Below are 17870 nucleotides of genomic sequence, written 5' to 3' on the forward strand. Positions count from 1 at the left end.
GGTTGCTGGGAGCTGTGGCCTGCAACCCAGGCATTTGCCCTGACTGGGAATCGAACCTGCAATACTTTGGTTGAAAGCCCGCACTCAATCCACTGAGCTATGCCAGCCAGGGCTCCAATAAGTTTTCAATTTCTTTCTCTTTCTCTTCTCTGGCACCCCTGTGATTCAGATATTGGAACATTTAAATTTGTCCTGGAGATTCCTAAGCCTCTCCACATTTTAAAAAGTTTTGTTTCTTCATTCTGTTCTGGTTGAATATTTATTTCTTCCTTCTGTTCCAAATCATGGATTTGAGTCCCAGTTTCCTTCCCTTCACTCTTGCTTCCCTGTATATTTTTCTTTACTTCACTTTGTATAGCCTTCACATCTTTCTCTACCTTGCAACTATACCCAACCATTTCTGTGAATATCCTGATTACTGGTATTTTGAACTCTGCATCAGATAGGTTGGCTATCTCCTCATCACTTAGTTCTTTCTCTGACATTTTGATGTGTTCTTTCATTTGGGCATTATTTCTTTGTCTGGGCACACCTGTGACATTGTGAGGGGTGGAGCCTTAGGTATTAACCAAGGCAGGGCAGCCCACTTTGCTTCATTGTGGTGCATACTGTATGTGGGGGAAGGATCAGACAGGGAACAATGCTGCTAGCTCAGCTCTCACCCCACTGTCAGTCACTTCCCTCACTACCCACAAGAAAATTAGGCACTTCTTGTGCTGATTCCCAGGTGGGTGGGCTTGTATATGTTCTAGGACCCTGTGGGTCTCTCCAAAGGACTCTCCTGTGAGGCTGGGTGTTTCTCTTGCCTCTGCAACACCCACACGTTTTTACAACAAGAGGTTTTGAGGCTTTAGTTTCCTCATACTGGAACCCTGGGTTTTGTGGTCTGTCTTGTTCCCCAGTTGTTCCTCCTGGCTTATCCCACATGAATGTGTGACTGCTGGGTCTGCAGGTCGCCACCTTGCCTCACGTCCTTTTCACTCTGGCTGCCTGTCTCTGCCCCTCCTACCAGTCTGGATGAATGTTTCTTCTTTAATTCTTTGGTTGTCAGACTTCCATACAGCTCAATTTTCTGGCAGTTCTGGTAGTTTTTTTGTTCTTAAATTGGTTGTTGTCCTTCTTTTGGTCTTTCGAAGAAGCAAAGCATATCTACCTATGCCTCCATCTTGGTCAGAAGTCTCTGTATTTTAGGGAAAGGGATTGGGGAAAAGGTTTTTAAAGATGTTTTTAATGTCATAAAATACCAAGAAAGTAAAGATGGTTTCTAGCTTACAACAGTTTGACTTAAAGATTTTTCAGCTTTATGATAGGACAAAAGTTATATGCATTCAGTAGAAACCTTTTCAATTTTGAGCTTTGATCTTTTCCCAGGGTAGCAATATGTCATATGATTCTCTCTCATGATGCTGGACATTATAAAATACACTTTGTGTTAGGTGATTTTGCCCAACTGTAGGCTACTGTAGGTGTTTTTACTATGTTTAAGGCAAGCTAGGCTAAGCTATGATGTTCAGTAGGCTAGGTGTATTAAATGCATTTCTGACTTACAGTATTCTCAATTTAACATGGGTTACCTGGACACAACACCATCATAAGTCAAGGAGCATCTGCAGTGAATGACCAGCAACAGTGGAAAGGGAGAAATGTACTAACATAGTCAATTTAGTCCATGTAATTAGACACTTTGATGTGTGTTAAATAGCATCTGGGCAATTACTTAATTTTCTTTTGCTCTAAGTGGAAATAGGCCTGAATTATTTGGAGCAAGATTATTCTAAATCAAAATTAATCAGATATTGGCAATTTTTAAAAAAGATTTTATTTATTATTTTTTTAGAGAGGGAAGGGAGGGAGAAAGAGAGAGAGAGAGAAACTTCAATGTGCAGTTGCTGGGGGCCATGGCCTGCAACCCAGGCATGTGCCCTGACTGGGAATTGAACCTGCAACACTTTGGTTCACAGCCCGTGCTCAATCCACTGAGCTACACCAGCCAGGACTAGATATTGGCAATTTTTATTGGACTTTTGCTGCTCTAAAATTATAGAGCAAAAAATAAGAACTTTGATAAGGTATAAATGGAAATACATCAGCAAATTAGGTCAGGAAAACTGAATTTTCATTTGCCTTTCTTAAAATTTGAAGCTGACAGAAAATTTTAAATGAAGGCCAGCTATGATATATAGATGAGTAGCTGACAGAGGTATAAGAAAATTTCTGTTTTGGTTAAAATAGTAATTAAAATATTTGAGAATGAAAATGAGTCATTTTATAAACCAATGGTACCAGTGAAGAGACAACTGTATTTTATAAATTTCCCCAGACAATATACATTCTTTTTTAAAGGAATTCTTTCAACAGTATATAGTGGAAATATTGATTTTATGTTTGTCAATTACAATAGAAGAAAAACAATATTCTCTACATATGTTATAGATTTGAAGGTTGCCTTCAATTTTTTTGTAACAAGTTGGACATAAATAAAAATCTTAAATCTAAGTGTTTGAGAACTATTTTAACCAAAAATTATTTTTGGGAAACTAAAGCATTTCAAACTAATACTTTTAAATGAATTTTAGTTTGTTTTTATTCTGTTTGTAGAAGTTACTATGAAAAATATTTGTCTGTAGACACTATGATATTCCATGATGACTAATGTTCAAATTGAGTCATAATGAAACCCTGTTATATTAAAATCAAGAGTGACTGTAGGAAAGTAGTCATTTTGCAAGCAAACATCCTGTCAGGTAATTGGCAGGGGGAGGGGTGGATGGGGGATGGAAGGTAATCATGTCAATAAGGTAACACACAATTCTTTAGCTAAGCATTAAGTAACTGTTGACTGACATAAATGGCTTGAAGACAATCTATTTGTGTTTGCTTTAAGCTTTTCCCCTTTGGTTATATTTGAACATATCGTGATTTCTAAGATGGTTTAAAAAAAACTTTACATTGAAATTCCATTAGAATCTCAGGCACAGTTTTATATTATGCAGAAAATTTAAAAGACTGTTCCAGTTAAATATAACAGAATAGTAGATAATGCTACTTTTTATATTGGAATAATATTACACCATTTTTTAATGAAAATAATTGTTACTCATTTTTAAGACAATCTAAATAATTATTTTGGAAACATAAGAATTTAAATGACAATTTTAATGATTCGAGTTTATCCTTAGTTTCAAATGGAGTATCAGTCTTTTGAATAACATATTCAATTAGGATAACAAGATTTAGTGACAAGAAATATAAAAATATTTTGGGGGTATTTGTCCAGATATGTATTCTATTCTTTTTAATAGGGAGATTTTTATAACTTTGCTTTAAAAGTTTATTTTTATTTTAATAACTGTGAAAATCACTATAAATCATATAAATAAGTTAGAATGCTTTCTTAAAAATACTGAAGTTCATGGGATTTAAACTTTTATGGTTATTACTTTTTTACTTTGCTACGTTTGTGAAGAGTCCTTTAATTAGATAAGTACCTGGTACATATTAGTCAAGAATGTTAATTGAATGAAGATAGTAGAGAATAGAGACAGAACAAGTGGAGCTTACAGCTTTATCCCACCTACTGCTACTTCTATGATCTTGGACTTCTTTTCTCTGTCTATTTTCCTCAAATGTACAGTGGACATAATAATGACAACTCATTTTACATGGCTCTTGAAAAAGCTCTCAGAGCCAAATTGTGCATGTGCTCCATACATACATTATGACCAAATAACATAATTCTGTAATTATAGTTTTGTTTTTACTGTCATAGGTTTTTTTTATTCAAATTTATAGCTGTTGTGCACATGGTATAAGCATTTGAGGATCTCAAGCACATAAACCCCTACTCATAAAATGAAATAAAAACTTTGAACTGCCTAGTATGTCTTTACTTTCAGGGACTAAAGTAATTCTGACTGAGCTCTTTTATTTTTTATTTTTTAATTATATTTTATTGATTATGCTATTAGAGATATACCAATTTTCTCCCCTTTGTCACTCCCATCCAGCATCCCCTCCACTCAGGCAATCCCCACACCTTTGTTCATATCCATGGGTCATGCATAAGTTCTTTGGGTACTCCATTTCCTATACTGTATTTTACATCATCATGGCAATTCTGTAACTACCTATTTGTACTTCTTAATCCCCTCACCTCTTCATCCATTCCCCCATACTCCCTTCACATCTGGCAACCATCAAGATGCTCTCTGCATCCATGATTCTGTCTCTGTTCTTCTTGTTTGCTTAGTTTGCTTTTTAGATTCAAATGTTGATAGATATGTATTTGTTGCCATTTAATTGTTCATAGTTTTATCTTTTTCTTAAATAAGTCTCTTTAACATTTCATATAATAATGGTTTGGTGATGATGAACTGCTTTAGTTCTTCTTGTCTGGGAAATTCTTTATCTGCCCTTCAATTCTAAATGATAACTTTGCTGGGCAGAGCAATTTTGGCTGTAGGTTCCTGCTTTTCATGATTTTGAATATTTTTTGCCAATTCCTTCTATCCTGCAGTTTCTTTTGAGAAATCGACTGACAGCCTTATGGGAAGTCCTCTGTAGGTAACTGTTTTTCTCTTGCTGCTTTTAAGATTCTCTCTTTATCTTTAACTTCTGGCATTTTAAATTATGTCTTAGAGAGGGCCTCTTTGTATCCATCTTGTTTGGGGTTCCCTGTGCTTCCTGGACTTGCATGTATATTTCTTTCACCAAATCAGAGAAATTTTCTTTCATTTTTTCCCAATAGATTTCCAATTTCTCGCTCTTTCTCTCCTCCTCCTGGCACCCCCTATGATGTGAATGTTGGTTAGCTTGAAGTTGTGCCAGAAGCTTCTTATGCTATCCTCATTTGGGGGATTTTTTTTTCATTGTTGTAGCTCTGCTTGCTTGTTTTTTGTTTCCTTATGTTCCATATCATTGATTTGATTCCTGGCTTCATCCAATCTACTGTTGATTCCCTGTACATTGTTCATTTACATTATTATATCCTTCATTTCTGAGTCTTTTTTATGCTTTAGAAGTACTCACTGAATTGCTTGAGCACTGATATAACCAGTGTCTTGAAATCTGTATCTGATAGAGTGCTCATCTTCATTTTTAGTTCTGTTTCTGGAATTTTAATCTGTTCTTTCATCTGGGCTGTGTTTCTTAGTCTCCTCATTTTGGCAGCCTCCCAGTGTTTGTTTCTGTGTATTAGGTAGAGCTGCTATGACTCCCTGTCTTGGGAGCATGGCCTATAGGCTCCAGTGGCACTGCCTTCCCTACCACACCAGCTGCATACTCCATGCGCACCCTCCATGTGATCTGAGTACACCCTTCTCTTGTAGTTGAGCCTTGTTTGCTGTTAGCAGGACTATAGGAGGGATTTACCCAGGCTAGTCAGTTGCAAGGACTGGCTGTGACCACTGACAACCAATGTCCGCTCTCCATGAGGGATCAGCTGTGATGGGGCAGGATGGTGGTGCTCTGATGTGGTCTGTAACTGTCCACTGGGTGTGCAGGCTCTGGGGATTCCTGGGTGGTATAGATCAGGTTCAGCCACCACCTGTGTTCCACCTGGGGGCACCCAGAATTAGCTTCAAAGCAATCTTCAGATGGCTGCTACTTGTGCTGGGCTTGGACATTCCCAGGCAGAGCTAAACTGTGATCCAAAGCTGGCTGGTGCTAGTGCCAGGCCTGGAGCTATTTAGAGAGAGGTACAGAGAGAGGTACGGGTCAGCCCGTAAGTTGGGTGGGTCAGAGCCTCAGGTAATCAATCTCCAGGGCAGGGCACACAGTGTAAGCCAAGTTGATGGAATCTCAGATGTGGCTCCTGTCTGGTGGTTCTGTGGCTCTGTGGGAGGGGTCTCAAAAAAGGCACAATGGCCTCAGCCCTCTTTTCTGTTTGGAAACAGCTGTGCCCCAGCTCTGGCCCTGATGCCAGACACTTTAGTTCCTCCCTGTATGCCATTGGTGCCTTTCAAGCTGCTACCCCAAGCTGCTGGAGTTCAGAGGGAGTGCATCTGAGTCAGTTAGGCATGAGACATTTAAGAGGAACTTACAGGAGTCTGGTGGTTTTTTTTTTTCACCTACTCCAATCGCACTAGATTTTACAGCCAGAAGTTGTGGGGGCTTCTCTTCCTGGCACTGGTGCCCTGGGATTGGGGGCTTGGTGTGGGGCTGGGAACTCTCACTCCCATGGTATCCTTCCCAAATTGTCACCCACCACATGTGGGTGTGGGACCCACCTGTTCTGGGTCTCCATGTCTCCTACCAGTCTGGATTGATGTGTTTTTTTTAATTCCATAGTTGCCAGATTGCCATTCAACTTGTGTTTCCATTAGTATATCCTTCATTTCTGTCTGCCTCTTTTTTATGCTGTTGAAGAGTGCTCATTTCCATTTTGTAGCTCTGCTTAGTGGGTTTTTGTTTCCTTATGTTCTTTTATGACCATTCTGAGTGATTTGTATAGTAGTTTAGTTGTAATTTTAATGTGTTTGTGCAAGGAGGTGAGCCATGTTTACCTACGCCTCCATCTTGACCAGAAGTCCTATAACTTTTGTTTTAAAGTCTATTTTGTCTGACAAAATTATTGCTACTTCAGCTTTTTAAAATTTTTACTTACATTAAATATCTTGTTCCATCCATTTACTTTGCTCTGTGTGTGCTTTTCTTCCTGAGGTGGGTTTCTTGTAGACAGCATATATATGGGTTTTGTTTTCTTATCCATTCAGCTACATTATATCTTTTGATTAGAGCGTTTAAGCAATTTACAGCTAAAGTGATTGTTGGTAGGTATGTATTTATTACCATTTTATTCTTTATAATTATGTTCCTCTGCTGTTGTTATTTTTGTTGTTGTTGTTGTTCTTCTTCTAGAAGATCTTTTAACATTTCTTATAATACTGGTTTGGTGATAATAAGCTCTTTTAGTTTTTCTTGTCTGGTAAGCTCTTTATTTCTTCTTCAATTTTAAATGATAGCCTTGCTTAGTAAATTAGTCTCGGTTATAGGTCCTTGTTTTTTATCACTTTAAATATTTCGTGAGATTCCCTTATGGTCTGAAATGTTTTTGTTGAGAAATTAGCTGACAGACTTATGGGTACCCTTGTAGGTAACTTTCTTTCTCTTGCTGTGCTTAAGATTCTGTCTTTCTATTATGATGTATCTTGGTGTGAGCCTCTTTGGGTTCATCTTATTTGGGACTCTCTGGTCTTTCTGAATTTGTGTATCTTCTTCCTTCACCAGATAGGGACATTTTCAGTCATTATTATTTTCAAATATGTTCTCAATTTCTTGCTTTCTCTCTTCTCTCTGGTACCCTATGATGTAAATGTTGCTATGCTTCATGTTGTCCCAAGGTCCTTTAGACTATCCTTATTTTAAAAAAATTTTTTACTGTTCAGATGGGGTGTTTTCTGTTACCTTGTCTTCCAAATTGCTGATTCAACCCTCTGCTTCATTCAACCTTCTGTTTATTCTTTCTAGTGTTATGAACATCCTTATAACCATTTTTTAAACTCTATAACTGGTAAATTGTTTGCCTGCATTTCATTTAGCTGTTTTTCTTGAGATTTCTCCTATTTCATTTGTCCCCCTATTTTGGCTACCTCTTTGTGTTTGTTTCTGTGCATTAGGTTGATCTGCTATACATCCCAGTCTTGGTAGGTTGGCCTTATGCAGTAGGTGTCCTGTGGGACCCAGGGTGTAGTCTCTTTGATCACCTGAGCTGCGTGCTCCAAGAATGTCCCTTGTGTGGGATATGTGAGCCCTCCCGATGTAATTAAGTCTTAATTGTTATTGGCTTGTTCATGTGTGGTGTCAACTCTCATGCTGGCTGACAGCATATGAATCACTGTCAGGTACTGACTACACAAAGCAAAATTGTATAATGCTTTGATGTTGTCTGAATCTGGCCACTGGTGTATCTGTTCTGGGGCCTCTTGGGAGGGACTCTGACAAGGTCAATGACAGATGTTGCCTGTGAATGGCCTTGGCAAACCTCTATGGAGCTACTAAGCAATCTGCAGTATGTAGCTTCCTTGGCTGGGTTTGGGTGTGTGGGGGAAGGACCAAGCTGAGCACCAATGCCAGCCTCTACCAGCACCAAGCCTGAGAGAGGTCATCAAAAGGCCCAAGGCATCCCAAGATCTACCTCCACCTGCCTCTGCCTGATAGGCTGAGTCAATGAAAGAACTTCTGGTGGTAATGGAGTGGCATGAAGTAGGTTCTCATGAAGAGTTGCCAGGTAGGGGTGAGAGGTGTTCTCCAGATTGATTCAGGTTCACACTTAGTGCTAGTTCTGGATCTGAGGCCAGTCAGCAAAAGTCCCAGAGTATACCAAGTCTACCTGCCCCCTGCCAGGTCCCTCCAGAAATTTGTGGTGAGGCAGGATTTCAGGGAGTTGTCAGGGTGAGCCCAGCAGAGTTTATCTGGCCCAGACAGACCGAGATTTGGCTGTATGAAGGGAAGGCTCTGTACCAGTCAAGAATGTGAAGGTAAAATGGACCCCATCCTAGAGCCATATAACTTAGTCTGTCCCAGATTCCTCCAGGAGCTGTAGCTCCACTGGTTGGGCTGCCAGAAGTCAGAAGAGTGGGGATAGTGGATCTCCCATGAGGTTGTGGTGCCAATTAGGCTTAGGGAAAGGTAGGAAAGTAGTCCTTACTCCAGAGCCACACAACTCATTCTGTCTAGGGGACCTGTACTCAGCAGGGTGGGGCCTCTGATAGCCTGGGTGACGGGGTAAGGGGTTTTCCTCTGAGGAGAACATTCAGTCAGTTTCATGGAAAAGAGGAGTGAATGGCTCCCATTCCAAAGCCACCCAACTCAGTCACTGATACCCCCTGATTCTGCTTAGATCTCTACTCCCCAGCCCAAGTAGCTGACTCCTCAGCAAGGTGTGAGCTCCACATGGTGAGGTAACAGGATGTCCAGAGGATAGGGCAACAGGATGTCCAGAGGGTGGAGCTATTGTATTCCCTCAAGCTGATGCCATAAGGAGGGGATTGCTCCACCCGAGAAAGATGGCATCTGTTGTGTGGGAGTGGAACTCAGCACAGGGATCTTGGTGGCTATCTCTTCAGCTCTCTCCCCAGATTCACAAACCCTAGTCCCTCGTCACACAACTCTCATCCCATTCACCCTCCCTCTGCCAAAGCTCAGGATAAGTGGCTACAAAACAAGATTTTGTGTGTTGGCCCTTTAAGAGGATGCCTATGTCTCTAGTAAACTCTCTCTCCATGGCAGACAGAATACCAACTGATTTTTCACACCAGACATGATGTGGACACCTCTTCCCATCTCTGGTACTATGGGCTAGGGGGCCTGGCATGGGGTGAGACCCCCATGCTCCTCAGGGAGAACCTTTGCAGCTGAACTATCCCTCCAGAATCTCAGCTGCTGCAAGGTCAGCTCTTTTTGCATCTCCATGTTTTATACCAATCTCAATGTGGCTGCTTCTGTAAATCCTCAGTTATAAGACTTCTATTCAGCTAGTCTTCAGTTGGTTATTCTGGTTGATTGTTCTATATTTTAGTTGTAATTCCAATGTGGTCCTGGGAGGAAGGAGTATACCTTCCACCTACTCTACTGCCATCTTCGATAATTCTGGATTTTCTATGACACATTGATATATGTTGTCTATCTTTTTGCCAATACCACACAATCTTGATTACTATAGCTTTATGTAAGCCTTAAAAGAAGATACTGTGAGTCTTTTAACTTTTTTCTTTTTCAACATTGAGTTTTCCAATTCAAGAGCATGACATATCTCTACTTTTATTTGTGTCTTCTTTGATTTCTCTCATCAATATTTTATAGTTAAGCATGCAGATTTTATGCATATTTTGTTATATTTATGAGATCTGTTCAGAAAGTACCCAGCCGTGTAATATGCAATATAGAGACATTTATTGAAGAACATATGAGAAACATTATACATAGGACAATAATGCTTCAGTCATCTTCAAAGTATGCATGTTGGAACCTCACATAGTTCTCCTAGTTGCCATCAGCTAATCCATCATATTTTCCTAAATCTCATCCACAGTCTGAAGACTCTTTGCTTTCAAAGGTGATTTTAGTTTAGGGAAAAACTGGAAGTCACAGGGCACCAAATCTGGGCTGTAAGGGGGACCGAGTCACCTGGATGATTTGATGTTTCACAAAAAAAACTCAGCAAAAGATGTGATACATGAGCAGGTACATTGTCATGATGAAGTTGCCAATCACCTGTTACCTATAGCTGTGTCCTTCTGCATCATCTGATAGTTTGTTGAATTGTTAGGCAATGTTCAAGCTTAACTCAAAATTTGATGCAGATTCATTGCTCTACTCACTCAGTCATTTTGAATGCGGTGGCCACACAGTACACATGCTCACTCAACAGCATCTACAACCTGCACTGACTAGTAGAGTGAAATTGTCGTTGTTCACATATGCACATTCCTGTCCACTCTCCTTGGCTGCCAGGTTACATCAATGTTGTGCAAATCATTCTTGTTATATTAACAATGGCTGGACTTCTTCCAGACAGACCTCGTATACCTAAATATTTTATGCTTTAGGTGCTTTTTAAAATTTTCATTTTCAAATTATTCATTGCAAAAATATAAAAATATAATTGATTTTGTGTGTTGACCTTATATTCTATGACCTTGCTAAACCCACTTATTAATTTTAGTACCTTTTTTATAGACTTTATTTGGGATTTTCCTGTGTAGACAATCATGTTTTCTGTAAATAGAGATAGCTCTATTTCTTCTCACCCAATATGTGGATTTTTAATTTGTTTTCATACCTTATTGTACTGCCTAAGATTTCTAGTATGATACTGAATAGGAGTGGTGAAAGTAGACATCCTTACCTTATTTCATATCTTTTCTTAGGTTGAGAAACATAATACCATCCCTTATATTCCTACTTTGTTGAGAGTTTTTTTAAACAATGTGAATAGATGATGAATTTTTTTTCAAAGGCAATTTCTGTACTATGGAGATAATCATACAACTCTCTAGTTTGTTGAATTACATTGGCTGATTTTTAAATTTTGAAACTAATTTGTACTCATGAGGTAAAGCCCACTTGGTCTTGATGTATTATTTTTTAATACATTGCTGTATATAATTTGCTAATATTTTGTTGAGGATTTTGTATATATGTTCATGAAGCATATTGGTCTGTAGCTTTCTTCTAATGTCTTTGTCTCCTTTTTGGTGTCAGGGTAATGCTGACCTCCTTCCTCTTTTACTTTCTAGAACAGTTTGTACAGAATTAACATTATTTTTAAAATAAGTGTTTTTTTTGGAATTCAGGGAATCCACCTGGGCCTGTAGTTTTCTTTGTTTTAATGTTTTTAGCTATGATTTATTTTAAAATGGATATAGTACTATTCAAGTTACCTATTATTTCTGAGAGCTGTCACTTTTCATTTTCTTAACATTGTCTCTCAAAGAGCAAATGATTTGACAGTAGTTATAGTACTTAATACAATAGACAATTGCAAGCAGTTGTAAGTTCTTGAGAAGCACAGAACAGTGAAACATTAATGGTTTAGGGAGATGAGTGTAATCCAGAATTTATCAAAGAAGGAGACTGGAGTTAAGAAGATGATCTAGCCAATGATAGGGCAGTGGTGGTAACAGTAAAAATGAAGAAGAAAGTGAGCACTTGGAAATTACTTTAAATAAAGAATTAACAGAATTTAGTAATGTCCAGAAGTAGGTAAAATGGAGAAGTATACTCAAGAATTAAAGTCTATCTGAGTAAATGAGAAGAATGTCAATAGTACAGATGCAAATATCTTGATGAAAAACCTAGTCATTTTAGAGGTCAAGGTCATGCTTCATCTTGGGATATGTTGAGTGTAGAGTTGCTATAGGACTTGTCAGCAAAATAGCATTGAAAGATATGATAATAGGAGAGATTCTTGAATTAGTGAGGTCAGGGTGCCTCTGAAGGATTGGAGAATCAGAGAGGGTTACTACATAAAACACAGGATGCTCAGTTATATTAGAATTTCTAATGAATAATGAATGTTTTTTTATAAGCTTGTCCCAAATATTGGGTTGGATATACTTATCTTAAAATTTTTTCATTGATTATCTTAAATTCAAATTTAACAGGGCATTTTATATTTCTATTGCTGAATCTGGCAAAGATGTTGGTCACAAGGGCCTTAAAGGAAGAGGGCATCAAAAAAGGATCACAACATTTTTGGAGGAATCTAAAAATCCCATGCAGTTAGGTTGAGGACAAGACTGATGATGACTTAAAGAAAACTCATATTATCCAAACCATATGCCAATTTTAGGGGCCATATAATGCATAAATGTAAATGTTAATTGCATATGAGTTTTGCTCTCAATAATACTAAAAATCATTTTAACCAAAGAAAATGATACACTAAACATAATATGAGTATATATTCAAAAAATTAAATGTAATTTCTTTAAAAATAGAAAGTCATACATGTGCAGAAGTCCTTTTAGTCTGGGGCCTGATTCACTATAGCAGCTCCCTGCTGCTGGAGAAAAAAAGAGCCCAAGGTCCTTTCAGGACTCTTGGTCTTTGGGGCATGACACAAATCAAGTGAGAGAAGGAGAAAAATCCCTTGGATCCATGCAGGATTAATTAATCCAAAAAGGAAGTAATAGAAAAATATTCAACATACAAGAGTCTTATGAAGAAAATGAAGGAAAACCACAGAACAAGCCAAAGGCTGGTGAAGGCCAGCCTTCAGAAGATGTCCCACAGGAGGCAGAAGGAAATCCTCAATTTTCTGGGGGTGTAAGCCAGGAAGCAGAAGGAAACCTTAGTAACAGGATGACCCATCCTGTCCAAGGATTTAAAGAGGACAGCCCTTTTAGGTATTTGGATGCTGAAGAAATGCTAAGAGCAGTAGATGAATTAGAAAGGCTTAGGGACAAAATAAGAAGAATAAGAAACAAGTTTGTGATGATGCATTGAAAGCAAAGTCATTCACATGGACATCCTTATCCTGTGTGCTTTAGACCTTGAATTCTATTTTTTTAATCTAATGTACAATCTGGCTACTGCTTTTTCTCTGTTAGCATTTTCTGATGTATCTTTTACCTTTGTTTTACTTTTAATCCTCTGATGGAATTTTGTTTTATTTAGTTTCCTTGTTACTAGCATCTGACAGGATTTTATATTTTGACCCATTCTCCAGTTCTGTTTTTCAGTTGGGAATTTTCACACAAATGCATGAAAATATATATCTGTAAGAGTAAATGGAGGCAATCTGGCTTCCTCACCCAGGTATCTGGGTAACTAAGAGAAGCAGTTTTTGTTTCAGCTCGGAAAGTTGAAACACCCAGCCCACAGTCCCCACGGCTCCATGAGCAATAGTCTTTTCTAGGATCTTCCCCAGCCTCCTGTAGGGCTCTCTCCCTGGTGTCAGATGTACCACTGACATCGGGCCACTCCCTTGGGGGTGGCCCATGAGGCCAGGGGGTTCACCACTGGGTGCCACGGCCCCCTCAAATCAGACCACCCATTGAGGTTCCCCTTGGGAGATTCTAGGGGCTTCTCCACTTTCGTATCATGTGAATCCTGATGCTTACACCAATTGTGTTGCAGCCTATAAAGGCCTGGCAGGTCCACTCTAGGTTCAGGGAGATGGAAGGAAATGCACTGAGCTGTGGGGATGCTTTACATGCCTTTATTCACAGGTGGGCAAGCCACGCACACTGCAAGCTGCACATCCCTCTAGTGAGAAGCCCCTAGCTGCTGAAGTACTAGAGACAAACAAAGTCAGCAAAAAGCCAAAAAATTATTTAACATAGCATGATTCTGCACATACGAGCTCACTTCATGTTATGGGAACCGTTTATTGGACCCAGTCTCAAGGCTATGAGAACACTGCTTATCAAGTCCATTCAAGGTTAGGGGAAAACTGCTTCCCTTAGTTACCTAGACACCTGGGTGAGGAAGCCAGACTGCCTCCATTTAACCCACAGCACAGATGGCAAAAACAAGGCCCTCAGGCCAAATCCAGCCCTCCACCTTGTTTTAGAACTTGTGTCTACCCTGCAGCAGCGCCAAGCTCCTTGCCCCTAGTTAAAGAGTAATTATATTTATACAGTACTAAAATTACATTTGGGCCTTTGAAGGCAACTGCAGGCTGATGTGGCCCCTGGTGAAATGAGTTTGACACCTCTGCCCTACAGTATCCCATAGTGTAAAGTAAAATATAACAAGTTACAAAACAACATAATTAGTATCAACTCACATTGTGTGTGTGCACATGTGTGTATACATACATGCATTGAAAACTTAACTGTGTTTATTTCTGTGTGATGTGAGTTTTCTTTCTGCTTATATGTATTTTTAATGAACATATGTCACAGACAGAATTAAAATTTTCTTAATACCTAAAACAATCAAGTAACTTGCCACAAGCTTAGAAGGGCAAGGGGGAGCACCTAAACTCTTGATGAAATAACTACTAACATGTAAACTTTAAATCACCTCTGGATCTCTTAGCCAGAGGAATAAAACTGGCAATTATTACAGGCAAATAAAACAGCAAATCATAATGATAATCTTATCAAAAGAGGATAATGTGAAAGAGAGAAGTACTATAAAAGTGGCATTCTAGGATTTCAAGTAATTTGTTTTATGGGATAAATAATACTATAGGCTACATGCCAGATAAGAAGAGGTATGCCTTAAGATATGTATCTTCATGACAATGCTTCCAGTAGGTATTATTATTCCCTTTTCACTAATGAGGAAACTGAAGCTAAGAGAGTTTTAGTCTCTTACCTGAGGTAACAAAGTGTGGTAGATTTACACTGTCAGTTTAGCTAAATTGGAATTATGTTTCCTAAGATTCCCTGATTTGTATGATTCTCATTTAAAGTTGTTGCAAGACAGATCTGCAAACTTTGGAATGTATAAGTGAGGCAGCAGCCACGACACCCAAAGCACACTATTGCTGATCTGGCTCACCTTCTTGGCTTTGGGCAGCAAGCAGTTCCTTCAGGTTCTGCCAATCTTCTCTTTCAGGCACTCTCAATCCTTGGCCAGATTAGATGCAGTGAGAGACAATAAAAGCCAACACACTGTGTTAGTATTTCATGTCCAGCTTTTCTTACCAACAGCCTTCCTTTCTGGTCTGGAGTGATGTCAGGGCCACCAGCTGAGGAATCAGCCTTCTGTAGAGCCCTTTATAGGCTCCCAGGTTAGCTACTTCATTTGATCCTCCAATTATCCTCTCCTTTACATAGCTTTCCTACCACATCTTCTCCCACAGTTGTGTAAGGTGTAATCTTTATAATGAATCTCTTATTCCACATCACTTCTCGTGGTTCTGCCTTCCTGATTGAACTATTAACTGATACATGCAGCAAGCAAATTACTGAGTTGCTTCTCAAGCCCAGATCTGTCTGACTCTTAAGCTCATCTCAGCCATCATTTCAACTGGAAAAGCCATTAACATTTTTGTTTGGATGACATTATCAAGTATGGCTTATTGTTATAGATGTTATGATTGCTTAGTGTTTATCTAGCTGAAATAAGTAGGTTTCATAGTAATTTAATCCTCTCATGTTTCCCTATACATTCTATTTTGAATTATAGTCACTGTGTTTACATGATCTCTAGTACTGTATGATAAAGGTCTTTGAGGACCAAACAAAACTTTCTTATTTTCCCAAAATTTCAGCTACAATATTGTGCAAATTGTTTGTACTCAATAAATGTTTCTAACTTTTAATATGAGTAGCTTAGTTCCTCAAAAATATGTAAAATAGTACTACATCAGAATACAAACTTACATTTGGGGACATTAGGGATATGTCATAATATGTGGAAGAGATGTTAAGTTGGGATGTATAGAAAGATGAACAATTTAAAATAGGAATTTGACTACTATCTAAAACGTTGGGATGTTCTTAATACAGGCTGAAGCTATGCTTCAGAATGAAAGGCAGAATCCTGCCCATCTTGAAACTGTGGATTTATTGTAGAGATTTTTGCTACATGCTACTAAAAAAAATACCTGTTCCATTATAAATAAAGTAGTGCATCCATCAGTTTTCTTAGTCATTAGAAACATATATTGACTGATTTATTCAGAAAAAATCTCTGGGAGATTCAGAGAATGAAGCTTTTGGTAAGTGAAACCAGCTCTCTGGAAAAAAAAGTTTTCTTAATTTCTATAATGATTATAGACATGACATACCTCTAAGTTTAATCTGTATTATTAACATTTCATGATCAATTTTTTAGACAATCAAAAAATAATAAGTAAAGCCCCAATTTGCAGTGTTTGCCAATTTCTGTGGTATAAATACTCCCACCACAGCTGATAACAAGTTCTCAATGTGATATCTGATCATAGAATTGGGAAAAGATGTACCATACAGATGCAATATATGTAAATAACCTTAAGTTCATAGATAACAGTAAAATAATTAGGAAATGATGAGTTTTCAATATTTATTCTTTGTTTTATATATAATTTATTTAATAAGTTTATATAATTTAATAGAATAAAATTTAATGACTGACTTACAAAATTCCTAAAAATTTAGCAACTGAATTTTACAAGCTGGTATAGTTGGCTCTATCTAGTATGCCAATGCTTTTAAGCCACCCAGCCAGAAAACACCAACCCCAAATCACCCACAACACTGCTCCATGGAAGATAGCACTGCACATGAATGAACAAATAGCATGCACCATAGCTGGACACAGACCTGTCACTAGCTGGGTGCAGGAGGGTACTGCTAGAACTACTGCCCCTTGTCAGTTCCAGAAATGGCCACAGTTGGCATCTGTCACCAGAGCACATGACTCTTGTATATTCTTGTTGCTAGCTTATAAGACCTTGATTGGTAGATGCATCTCACTGACAGCTCTCACTTAGGTGCAGGGAATTTTAAAAACAAGTATTTCATGTTTTCAGCTTAGAAGCTAACAGGCTTGAGGGTTTCTCCAAAAATTGAAAAAGAGTTCAGCTATTGGATGGCAAGAAGATAGCAAGAGTCTACCCAGTTCTACATATCACTCCTTAAACTGCCTCATATTAGCATACAATGTTCTTTCATTACTTAAACTTTCAAAAACAGAAGAAAAAAGAAAAGGAAGAAAAGAAGGAGGGCAAGAGAAAAGAAGAGTGTTGGAAGGAAAGCAATGATTCTAACATGATGAGTAACCTCCAGTCCCAAAGGAGAATGTGTTCCCCTCCCTCCGCATGTGGTCAACCCAAAGTCTCATTAGTAACTGCATCCAGTTCCAAGTCAGGACCTCAGGATGATGTGCCTCTTCTAGATTATCACCATCCCTCTCAATATTCTGTTACCTGTAGACTAAGTTATAAGGTTAATTATTAGATTAATTTAGAGCCTATTTTATATAGAGAGAAAAATAGAACATTAAAAATTTATAGCTATATACTTGAGTTAGGAAAGAAGAAAACAGCCCTCACTTATATTATGAATCACCAGGCCAAAGTAGGTATTAGGTAATATGATTTTCCTTCTCTGCTATGTTCCCTTTGCCTTTAGCTAATTGGGATTCTTAAGCCAAAAAGATGACTCAAACCAACATTCCTGAAAAATCTGAGCCCATAATGACCCTACATATATAGGGTTTTTATCATTTCATCATTGCTAGGATGGTAGTACGAAGTGACCTGATGTATCCTCAAGAATCAGTGCATACTCTTCCCTTACCCTTTATGTATTGGCAACCTTATTTTTCCTTACCAGTCAGGAGTGTTCACCCCAGAATACAATGTCGAGCTTTCTTGAACTGTTCTTCACTGGCATGAGAAGCCTGAATTGGCCATGTAACATTCTCAGCTTATAATTCAAGGGAACCAATGGTTTGCCTCTAGTTGGAAGCATTTCACCCTTGGG

General features: G+C 38.4%; 1 pseudogene; it reads left to right on the forward strand.

Moving 5' to 3' along the window:
• Nucleotides 1-8187: 8187 nt before the first annotated feature.
• LOC123831080 lies at nucleotides 8188-12999 on the forward strand (annotated as a pseudogene).
• Nucleotides 13000-17870: the final 4871 nt, after the last annotated feature.

This window comes from Phyllostomus hastatus, unplaced genomic scaffold (assembly GCF_019186645.2).
Source record: "Phyllostomus hastatus isolate PE091 unplaced genomic scaffold, TTU_PhHast_1.1 phas_scaffold_1674, whole genome shotgun sequence".
NCBI lineage: Eukaryota > Metazoa > Chordata > Mammalia > Chiroptera > Phyllostomidae > Phyllostomus > Phyllostomus hastatus.